General features: G+C 45.6%; 1 non-coding gene across 1 annotated transcript; it reads left to right on the top strand.

Annotated features, from left to right (window-relative positions):
- The first annotated feature begins 7,266 nt into the window (after positions 1-7,266).
- Positions 7,267-7,340, top strand: trnat-agu (transfer RNA threonine (anticodon AGU)). The gene has a single exon. It is a non-coding gene; the product is annotated as a tRNA-Thr (tRNA).
- Positions 7,341-12,004: the final 4,664 nt, after the last annotated feature.

Below are 12,004 nucleotides of genomic sequence, written 5' to 3' on the forward strand. Positions count from 1 at the left end.
TGTCAATGTGGTATTTGTATATTCTTCCTGCTCCCTGCGTGTGCTCTGGTTTCCTCCCACAGTCCAATGATGTGCAGATTACGTGGATTGGCTGGGCTAAATTGCCTGTTGTGTTTGGCGAAATGTGAGTTTGAGGAGGAATGGGGTTGGGTGGGATGCTTTGAGGTGCGGTGTGGACTTATTAGGATGAAGGGTCAGTTTCCACACTGTAGGGATTCTCTGAGCATTACAGTGCAGACACCACTATTGGTATTAGGGAGGTATAGCACTGACACTTCAGAGAAATACAGCCGATTTAGAGTCACCGTGGCTCGATGGGCTGAATGGCCATGGGCTGATGACATCACACTCGCTGTCTCTGTGAGGGAGCGAGTGAGGGAGAAACAATGGCTCATTATTAACCCTCCTTTCTGCGTTGTACTGTCTGCAGCCCGGCAACTCAGGGCCGTTGGGGACTTCTCTGAGTGACAGAGTATTTTATTCGAATTCTCTTATCAGGGACTGTTGGTGCCAGAGGCAGCAAAAAAACTGACACCCGATTTGCAAAGCGTTTCAGTAGCATTGCAGTTTGAAGACAAATTATGAACATCAAACAAGCTGCACAAAAGCAAATTCATATTAATTTACCCAAGGGAAGAGTGCCATTTGTCCTTTTCTTTCCTGCCAGCTCAGCGTCTTTCTATCTCTTGGATAACAGACAATTGAAGAAAGTTCACAATGTTGATCATTTTCTGTGTATGCTTGTAACTGACGTCTCCCACTCTAAATAACTGAGAGGGAGTAGGAGAGCGAATGGGCTCTGTCCTCCTCCAGCACTGGCAGCAAAGAGAAAAACAATGGTTTAGCCTTCGACCAAGTGAGAGACCCCAACCCCAGGGGAATGGATAAGCAGCACTGTCAAGGTGCCAGGGAGACAAAATGAGAATACGACGCTCTGTAACTGTTTGCTACTTGGAATTCCTGGAGGAACGTAGGATGCCTTTCACGATCAGCAAGTCACAGCTGGTGGCCTGTCTGACCTGGCTTACTGGTCTAGGGGCATGGCACTTGGTTTTGGCTTTGTGCTGTATAGCACTATAAGATGTCCTTGTTTTAAGCCCCCATGTCTTGTCTTCAGTTTCACCAAAATGTCCAATCAATTTTCTCGAAAATCAGTTTCATTGAAAAAAGGTCGATTTGCATGATTTTGGGATGGGGCAGAGGTATCATTGCAGCAAAGAGAGGAAAGAGATACACTTGTTCAAAGGGGCAATGGGAGTTTCAGGATGTTTGTGGAGGCAGTCTGACTCTTGACGATTCCTTCAGCTGCAATATTTCTCAGTTGTGCATGTGAAACTCCAGAAAGCAGTGACATGAAGCGATCGGAGACAGGATGAAACAGGTTCATGCGAATGGCAGACAAAGAGGAGCCTCTAAAAACACAGCAGGCCAGGTAGCATCAAGATAATTTCATCTGGAGTCAGTGAAGGTGTTAGCTGTGCTGACCATCAAAGGTAGGTCCAAATTGTAAAGGTTTAAAATGTACCTGGACGTCAGCAATGAAGATAGAATGGAAAGTTGAGACGGTTCTGCTTGGAGAACAGAAGATTGAAAGCTGGTCTGATTGAAGCTTTCCAAGTCACGAGGGTTCTAAACGAGGAAATAATGGTGTGAAAATGCTCCCACGCCATGCCTGAAAGGATTTTGAACGATTAGGCAGAGATTTATAACCATTATAAAAAGAAACTGAAGTGTCATGAGGAAGAATGCTTTCACACAAGGAGTGGTTAGGATTTGTAAATCATTTTCTGACAGTGCCAGACAGTTCAGTCGACACAAAATGGCATTTGTTATGTTAAAAGTAACAAATCACTGATTCCCTACTGTGTTAAAACCGGCCCTTTGGCTCGACAAGTCCACATTGCACAACAGATCATCCCACACAGGCCCCACAACTCACAGAATGTACATATCCCTGAACACTATGTGTAATTTTAACATGATCAATCCAAGTAGCCTGAACATCTTTGGACTGTTGGTCAAAACCAGCGCACCCGGGGAAACACACGCAGACATGTGGAGAATGTGCAAGCTCCACACAAACAGCCACCCAAGGATGGGAGCCATCCTGGGTCCCGGGTGTGGTGAGGCAGCAGTGCTAACCGCTGAGCCTGCGCAGCGCCCAAAACGTAGCGGTACAACATGAAGACAAAAGAAAGTTGCTAAAAGAGCCAATCATTTGCCTATTGTGGAGATGTGGCATAGCTGAGGCAGACTGCATTGCCTCTGTTTGTGTTGTGGCAAATTTTGTGATTCTGAGTGAAATCATATTTCGAATGAGAGAATGTGGGAACTCAGGTTATGGTCATGTTTACACAGCCGTAGCACGTCTGTGCAACAGAACAAAAGTGAAGATTGCTTGACGTCACACTTGAATGAACATGCCGTACTCCAGATGAAAAGCTAAGTACTTGTCTGAAAAGAAGTAGTACATGAAGCTAGCAGAGTGGCACAGTGGAAACGGCTGGGCACATAACCTAGAGGGTGATGGATTGAAACCATCCGCTGCTACTTGCAAATTGCATGTCTTGTGTTTGGTTGAGGCCTGTGTCGTGCAGTTTTTAATCAGCTTCATGCACCTGAAACTCCTATCTCATATCACGTATTAATGGATTGAATCCTGTTCTTGGTTGGCCTGTGACAAAATGAGTTGTGAAGTCTCCTCTCTGAGATGACTCGCCGTGTGTAACGGTGCCTGGCAGTAATTCCCACGCTGATTTAGACGTGAATGACAAAAGGATCCGGATGTCAGAGACAGGGTTATGAGGACAAATATCACCGATTGTGAAGAACCACAGAACGATACAAGCGACAGAGAGTCGCTGTGGACTCGATGGGCTGAACGGTTTCTTCGCGCACGGGAACGACACCATGGGTTTATGACGTCACTCTCCCTGTCCCTGTGAGGGAGCGGGTGGGGGAGGAACAATGGCTCATTATTAACCCTCCCTTCCACGTTGTACTGTCTGCAGCCCCGCAAGTTAGGGCTGTTGAGGATGTCTCTCAGTGTGTGAGTGATTCACTCACATTCTCTTAATTTGAGACTGTTGGTGTCAGACATTAACATCTGGCCTGGAGGCAGTAAACAAATAGACACACGCATTGCTGAGATGTTTCTTGCAGGATTATTGTGTGCAGGTAAATCCTGAAACCCAAACAGGCAGCACATAAAAATCCGATTAAAAGTTGCTGAAGGCACGATTCTCCAGTTTCGTGTTCTCTATTTCCCATCAGCTCTCCAAGCTTCTGTATGTCTCTGGTAAATGTCACTTGATCAAAGTTCCAAGCCTCTGTTTACAATTTGTTGCACAAGCCTGATTCTACTCCTTCTGTTCCTTCTCTCTTCCAGCGTTTGAGACGGAGCTACAGAGCATATACCATCCACTAGCACTGCCTGTCCGAGCAGAGAAATGGTTTAATGCATCTGCCAAAGGAGAGAACCCTGTCCCAGGGGCAGGAACAAGTCGCGCCGTCCCGGAGCAGGGAGCCAGGACGAAAAGAAGATGTTCATTGTTACTTTCACTGCCCGAAGCAACGGAGAAGAGTATTTTTGTCTCATAAATCTGTTCGGAGATGTCATTACACACCAGTGGAGCAGATAGAACTTGCAATCTGGTCTCTTACATCCGAAGTAGATACCACATCACTGTCTGAGTGACCCCTGATTTATTGTGAAGTAGGACTTCACTGGGGTGGGTCATTGGTCTCGTGGTCTGATTCTCACTTTAAGCGAACGTCGAGGGGACGAGAAGTTGCAGGTTTGAATACTGCATGAGCTCTTGTTGCCTTTGATTTTTTTTAATTTTCGCGAGATAATGAAGGTGGTTCTTTATGGAATACATTTCAGTCTAAGGTGTTGAAGGGTGTTTGTTGTGAATATACCACATGCATCCACTTGACCTGACGAAGGAGCCATGCTCTGTAACGTTGTGATTTCAGATAAACCTGTTGGACTATCACCTGATGTTGTGAGACTTACGATTTTTTGTCACACTCAGAGGAAGAGACATCAAGTTTTAAACAATGTCTGCCCATGGTAATCTGGCTTCCTCACCGAAGTTGACAAGGGCTATATAAATGTAAATATGGCTCCTTGAAGTGTCATTAAATTTAATACTTTGTTTATTGAACTGGTCAATGGAAAGAATCTATCACTGTCAGCTAATAAAACTGTTCGAACCCACCGCTCCCAACCCAAACATTATTTAACAACGCTAAAATTGTTAGTTGGTAGGTGGAAACATGGAAAGGAAACAGAGCAGATAACTCTTCTCCAGCTCTGTAAATCTTTCCACATACTTTGTGAACCAGACTATGGAGAGAGTGAAGGGTAAAATTTCTAATTAAGCAAGGCCAGTCAATACACTGTTCCCTTCTTTAAGATGTTGGGACTGTGACTTTGATGTTTTCAGTGTCATTACCTGACCTGACACATTGAAATGATCAGAATTCAAAATAAAATTCAAAATTCAATTCGAATCTTGGCTCTGGTGCAATCACATACTTGGGAACCGACTGAAATTACAAAGGCTCCAAGGGAGATGGCCCAAGTTTCAGGAGATCTGGTGACACAATCGTCTCAGTAGTGGGGCAGACAGGGTGAGGCTGTTTCCATGTCTTCACAACAAATGTCCCAAACTTTATTTTGGAAAAATAAAACTTGCAAGGACAGCGACGTTTCTTGTCAAATCACAATCTCAAACTGAAATCTCAATGCCTAACCTCATCTAACCTAAGATAGAGGTGATGGGCCAATTTCTTGAACTCCTTGGCATTGGAATACACCTATTATGCCATTAGGGAGAGAATGCCAGGATTTAGACCCAGCGATCCTGAAGGTGTCTTTCTAACTCAAAATTCTGAGATGCTTGGAGGGGGACATATGGACAGTCTAATATCCCAGTCACAGTAAGGGTTCTCATTGCCTAGAGAAGTCACTTGCGATCCACCCAAAGCTCCTTTTTGTCAGCGAAACTAGTGTCAGGATGGAGAGCCGACACCTAGCACATGGAACGGGTGTAATCCTGAGGCATCCGTCTTTGGCGGCGATCTGTCTATCTGTCCCCCTATGTGGTTAAAAATGAGGACGACTTCCTCAATGGGTTAGTAAAACAGTTTTACAATCGCAAACCTCAGCCCCATTCGCTCATTACAAGGATTATCTCATTGACATTTGCCCCTGAAACTTTCGAACACACAAGGGCATGGGCCAAAATGCTAGAAACTGGGACCATAATAGATGGAAGTCTGATGAGCTGCATTGACACGATGGGCAGAATTGTCCTTTACAAACGCTGTGAAAACTCGAGGGCAGGGAGAAACTGACGGGAAGACAAAATGATCAAGAACAAAAAGGCAAAAACAGTGTAATTGAGACAAGATACAAGCACTTCGGGCACCTTCTCTCATTGTCTAGTAGCTTGGATTTGGTTCTCTCAATGCCATGGTCTGCGATCAATTCCCAGTCAGGAACTTAAAGATTTTCTCTGTTAATTTATCGTGATGACAGCATTGCTGAATGAGTTTCAGAAGCAGGAAAGGAGCTGCATGGTAGCCCACTTTGCGCCAAACAATAAAAACCAAAAGAACTGCTGAAGCTGTAAATCAGGAATGAAAACAGAGGTTGCTGGCAAATCGAAGCAGGTCTGGCAGCATCTGTGAAGAAAAGCATCAGAGTTGACTTTGCAGGTTCGGTCACCCCTCCAGTTCTGAGGAACGCCATTCTTAGGAACAGCCGTGATGTCGTGAGGGAGGGAGTTCCAGGATTTAGACCTAGTGACACTGAACGAACAGCGACATATTCTGAACTCAGAAAGATGTGGAGCTTGGAGAGGGCTGTGCAGTGGCAGGTTTCCCATACTTCTCCTGTCATCACCCTTCAACATGAAACCAAAAATCTCTCATTGGTCTGCTTTTGGCAAGTTCAGTGTTTGCATTCTGTGTGTAGCCAGGAATTTGTTTTCATTTGGATAATTGACAAGAAGAGAAGTAAATCTTTATTTGCTGATGGGGAATTGTATCCAGGTCCAAGCAATGCAAACTCAGGATGCTGACCAGGGAACAGTGATCGTGGCAGTAACCTTTGTGAACTGATTTGTACTCACACTTGCGTGCGTATTTCACTGCAGAGCAGTCTTGCGCAGCAATGTTTCTCTCTCCAAGTTTCTAAATGGCCCATATTGTAATGGGATCAATGTGAAGAAAGCAGAGCTGTAATAATCTGATGTTATTCAGCCAATGTACTGCAGGAAAGTGCAAAACTGGCTGATGTCATTATTTGTTCCGCTCTTTCATTGGGCCTCAATGCCACCAAACAAGCTCCTGATGGCGTCAGCCTGTTTTGTTCCTTGCAGTACATTTGCGGAACAATATCAGATTATCACTGCTCTGCATACTTCACACTGAATCCCATGGCAATAATATGAGTGGTTTGTGAACTTGGAGATAGAAACTTTGCTGCTCAAGATAGATCTGGCGTGAAGAACAGGCACAACGGTGTGCACAAATTAGGTCACAATGGTTCCTGCTGGGAGCACTGTTGTTCCCTGGTGAACATTCAGAGTTTGCATCGCTCTGGCCTCGATACCATTTCCACTCAGCAAATACGTTTTGACTTCTGTTCTTGTGAATTATCTGAATGAAAACTTGTTCCTGATTGCACACAGAGTACACCCCCTGAAACTTCCAGAAGGAGACCACTGAGATGTACCCTCCATGTTGAAGGACAGTAACAGCCGATGCGCGGGAAAACTACCATTGCAACCCCTCCTCCCACCAACCATCCCCCCAAGTGTCACATCATTCGGTGTTGGAAACATTTCGCTGTTCCTATGTGCTAAGGAGTTCAAGTGTTCAAGGAAGTAACTCATCACCTCCATCTCTGTGGTAATTAGATTCAGGCAGTTAATCCTATACCGGTGAGTGACGCGTCCAAATCCGAGGCACCTGTACTCCAAAGTTTCATTTTCTAATCGGATGGCTGCATTGGTCAGGAGCAAGTCCAGTTTGAACAGGTGAAATGATCATTTTTAAACCAATAGAAAAGGAGATTGTCTCTTTCTGTGCACTTTCAGAGGAGAACCTTCAAATGTGAAATATCTGTGTTTGCAAAAGCGGGCTTCTTTGAATTTGTCGCTCAGCAAAATTTGGACAGAAAACCTGTTCCTGATTGCACGCTTAAAATAATGCATCTATCAATGGGGGAAAAGGGAAATCAATCTTGCCGCTGGCACTGTGGCTTAGTTGGTTAAAGCGCCTGTCTAGTAAACAGGAGATCCTGGGTTCAACTCCCTGCAGTGCCTAAACTTTACATCCATCATTCCTTATTTAAAGCTGTCTTCTCTTGATCCAACGAGCGATGATCCGTCGATGGAGCACAGTATTCCTCCATGGAGTTTGGCCAGACAATCGGTTGAGGCAGGATACACTGCCGCCTGATTGAGCAATGACGTTCGAATGACACGGATACCACCAGCCGATAGCCCTCATTCTCTGCCATAAAAATATTCATTCACTTTCCACTGACAGGAGAGACAGCGCTGTAATCGGATGCTTGTAGTGGTGTTGCTTTTTCTTTGCTGGTGATTTAAGAATTTTATTTCAAATTCAACCAACTCATTATGTTTTGAGGGAAGAAATCTCTCCTTACTTCAGGCCCATGGACAGACACAGTATCCGAGTAATATTCGCCCAGTTCTAGATCCGACAGCCAGCGAGGGGAATAACTCTCAGCGCCTCCACTCTCAAACGCTCTCTGAATTTCACAGTTTTCGAAGAGCAGAAATCAGAAATGAGAGATATGGAAAGATGGAGATTCGGAGAATTTGAAAGGCCTGAGGTGGCTTCACACACACAAAATGAGGCAAAAAGAGACATATGTTGAGGTAGACACTGAAAAGAACCATTTCGCAATTCAATGTGGCTGCTAACTGACAGAAAAGGAAATGAAAAGGCAACTATTTGAGCAGAACCTTTCCCCACCTCAGGGCAACAGAAACAGCATTAGAGCCGATTAAGTCCATTTAGAACTTAGAACATAGAGCAGTACAGCACAGTGCAGGCCTTTCGCCCCACGATATTGTGCCTAAAAGTTCTCCTAAAAGTTAACCTAAAAGTTCTCATTGTCAGGAAAACTTGCTTGCTTTTAAAGTTGTAAAGTTGACGGTTGGAAACTAATGAGATATTTCGATAAAAATGCTGATTTGACAGATAAAAATAATAATTTCAGGAACATTATAATATAGAAGTGAATAACTAACCTGGTCCTGATGAACCCTCAGTGGATCGGAAGCATTAACTCTGTTTCTCTCCACAGATGCTGCCAGACCTGCTGTGGTTGTCTATCAATGCATTGTTTTTTGTTTTAGATTTCCAACTTGGGCAATTCTTTGCTGTTGGTTAGCTTGAACGTCGTTTGAGATAAAATAGGTTTCCTTACAGCTGTTTTCCTGCTTCTGAAAACCAGTCAGCAGTGCTGCGGTCATGAAAGACTAACAAATGCGAACTTTTAATCCCTGACTCGGAATCCAACCAAGGCCGCGGTGGTGAAAGCACCAAATTCGAACTATTTCACTGCAATGGAAGGCACAGGGATTCTCGCTGAATGACACTGCTTTTACTTCCCCAGTTTTGCGCAGTTTGGCTGTAGATCAGTTTCTCTCTGACGTTGATATTTAAAGTGTGAAAATAGTCCATTCGACCCATCATGTCAGAGCATGCCAACAGGCAGCCAACTATACTGGCCCCAGTTTCCAGAATTTGCCCAAGGCTTTGTGTGACGTTTCGAGAGAAAATTCAGTGAGATTATCCCTGGAATCAGCCAATGGGACAGAGGGTTCGTGGTGGTACAACTGTGTTACAACCCATTTTAGGGGCTCATCCTCATTTTTAGCCAGTGTAGAAGATATACAGACGTCTCCTGGAGGGTAACGGAGTTCTCAGGATTACACTGGCTACATGTGCTTCACGTTCACTCTCCGTCCCCACACACCTTTCTCTGACGAAAGGGAGCTTTTAATAGAACACAAGAAAGTTCTCAAGACAACGGTAACTGCTGTTATTATCTCGGATATGAAACAGACAATGAGCTCCAATGGTCCCACGTACTCATTGTGCGCAACTTTGATTTCCAATTACTTCAGCTGCTGGGAATCCGACAACAAAAAGGTCCAGGACGCAGTCCTTTTTGGAATCACGTGTCAATTTGCAAGGATAGAAAAGGCATCAGTTATGTTTGAGCCAGGTAGGAAACAAACTTACAATCTTCTGACGTGAAGTCAGATTTGTTATCCATTCCGCTACTGGCCCAAAACTCGATGCCAAGTGCTACATCTTGTCGATTTGCAATAGGAATAGGGACTGAGGTGATATTGTGATTCATACGGTAAGCACCAGCAGAGATAACCGCCGTCACTGCTTCACTTCAATGGATCCCACTTTTCGAAGCCGTGAATTTCACTGGCAAATTTAGCACATTTTTCTCCAGCTGCCTGCTTCACTCTCGCCTGCCTCTGCTGGAACTCAACATCGATTTATTCACATTCACTGAGCTGGTTTTTGACCTAATCAGGTAAACTTTCATTCTTTGAATCATGGCCTCTTCCACTCAAGACTGTGAACAATTTCAGTGAGAATCCGCGGGTCATTTCTTGCCAGGGCTCTGGAATCAGACGAGTTGAACGATGGCTTTATTCGTGCAGACTCTTCACTGCAGTTCAGCGCCTCAGAACAAACTCCTGTCAGCGTCAGCCTTGGTTTCATACCTTGTTGTGTACATCTACTAAACAACATCAGCTTATCACGGCTCTGCCTGTGTCAACGTAACCTTTGCCAAGTTCCCACATTTGTTGGTGCAACTCTGATTACACCCAAAATCACAAAATCATGAACAAAAACAAAGTTTCTGGAAAAGCTCAGCAGATCTGGCAGCATCTGAGAAGAAGAAAAAACAGAGTTACCGTCTCGGGTTAGAACTGAGGAAAGCTCATGGAACCCAAAATATTAAATCTTTTCGTTTTTCTTCACAGATGCTACCAGACCTGCTGAGCATTTCCAGCAACTATTTCTGCTTTTGTTATTCATGTCTGAAACAGCATGGACAACTATTGCAGGGCATGGAAAAGAAACTGGAAGCAATATGTTTCAAGCTCACCAGTTTAATCCCATCTCAAGCAAGAGGGATGGCAATTCAGCAATAATGGGAACTGCAGATGCTGGAGAATCCAAGATAAAATATGAGGCTGAATGAACACAACAGGCCCAGCAGCATCTCAGGAGCACAAAACCTGACGGTTTCGGGCCTAGACCCTTTATCAGCGAGGGGAATGGGGTGAGGGTTCTGGAATAAATAGGGAGAGAGGGGGAGGTGAACCGAAGATGGAGAGAAAAGAAGATAGGTGGAGAGGAGAGTATAGGTGGGGAGGTAGTGAGGGGATAGGTCAGTCCAGGTAAGACGGACAGGTCAAGGAGGTGTGATGAGGTTAGTAGGTAGGAGGTGGAGGTGCGGCTTGGGGTGGGAGGAAGGGATAGGTGAGAGAAAGAACAGGTTAGGGAGGCGGAGACAGGCTGGACTGGTTTTGGGATGCAGCGGGTGGAGGGGAAGAGCTGGGCTGGTTGTGTAGTGCAGTAGGGGGAGGAGACGAACTGGGCTGGTTTTGGGATGCGGTGGGGAAAGGGGAGACTAAGAAGCTGGTGAAGGTTACATTGATACCATTGGGCTGAAGGGTTCCCAAGCGGAATATGATTTGCTGTTCCTGCAACCTTCGGGTAGCATCATTGTGGCACTGCAAGAGGCCCATGATGGACATGCCATCTAAAGAATGGGAGGGGGAGTGGAAATGGTTTGCATCTGGGAGGTGCAGTTGTTTATTGCGAACCGAACGGAGGTGTTCTGCAAAGCTGTCCCCAAGCCTCCGCTTGGTTTCCCCAATGTGGAGGAAACCACACCGGTTACAATGGATACAGTTTACCACATTGGCACATGTGCAGGTCAACCTCTGCTTAACATGGAAAGTCATCTTGGGGCCTGGGATAGTGTTGAGGGAGGAGGTGTGGGCCAAGTGTAGCATTTCCTGAGGTTGCAGGGGAAAGTGCTGGGTGTGGTGGGGTTGGAGGGCAGTGTGGAGCGAACAAGGGAGTCACGGAGAGAGTGGTCTCTCCGGAAAGCAGACAAGGGTGGGATGGAAGAATGTCTTGGGTGGTGGGTTCGGACTGTAGATGGCGGAAGTGTCGGAGGATTATGCGTTGTATCTAGACGTTGGTGGGGTGGTGTGTGACAACGAGGGGGATCCTCTTAGGGCGGTTGTGGCGGGGGCGGGGTGTGAGGGATGTGTTGCAGGAAATGCGGGAGACGCGGTCAAGGGCGTTCTCGACCACTGTGGGGGGAAAGTTGCGGTCCTTGAAGAACTTGGACATCTGGGATGTGCGGGAGTGGAATGCCTCATCGTGGAGGCAGATGCGGTGGAGGCGGAGGAATTGGGAATAGCGGGTGGAAGTTTTGCAGGAGTGTGAGTGGGAGGAGGTGTATTCTAGGTAGCTGGTTACAAGCTGGTTGCCTGAGATGGAGACTGAGAGGTCCAGGAAGGTGAGGGATGTGCTGGAGATGGCCCAGGTGAACTGAAGTTTGGGGTGGAAGGGTTTGGTGAAGTGGATGAACTGTTCGAGCTCCTCTGGGGAGCAAGATGCGGCTCCGATACAGTCATAAATGTATTCTAGGTAGCTGTGGGAGTCGGTGGGCTTGAAATGGACATCAGTTACAAGCTGGTTGCTTGAGATGGTGACTGAGAGGGATGGGAATTCAGTTCAGAACAGGAAGACATGGTTAATACCTTGACTAGCGCAAGTGTGCATCAATTTGAAAGGAACATTTCAGATGCATAAAATTAAAATGTGCTCACGATGTTAGGCATAGAAAAAACATATCAGCTATCCACAATGAATAACAGAGGACAGTTTTGATCTATCAGGC

This window comes from Stegostoma tigrinum, unplaced genomic scaffold (genome assembly GCF_030684315.1).
Source record: "Stegostoma tigrinum isolate sSteTig4 unplaced genomic scaffold, sSteTig4.hap1 scaffold_58, whole genome shotgun sequence".
In the NCBI taxonomy this organism is placed as follows: domain Eukaryota; kingdom Metazoa; phylum Chordata; class Chondrichthyes; order Orectolobiformes; family Stegostomatidae; genus Stegostoma; species Stegostoma tigrinum.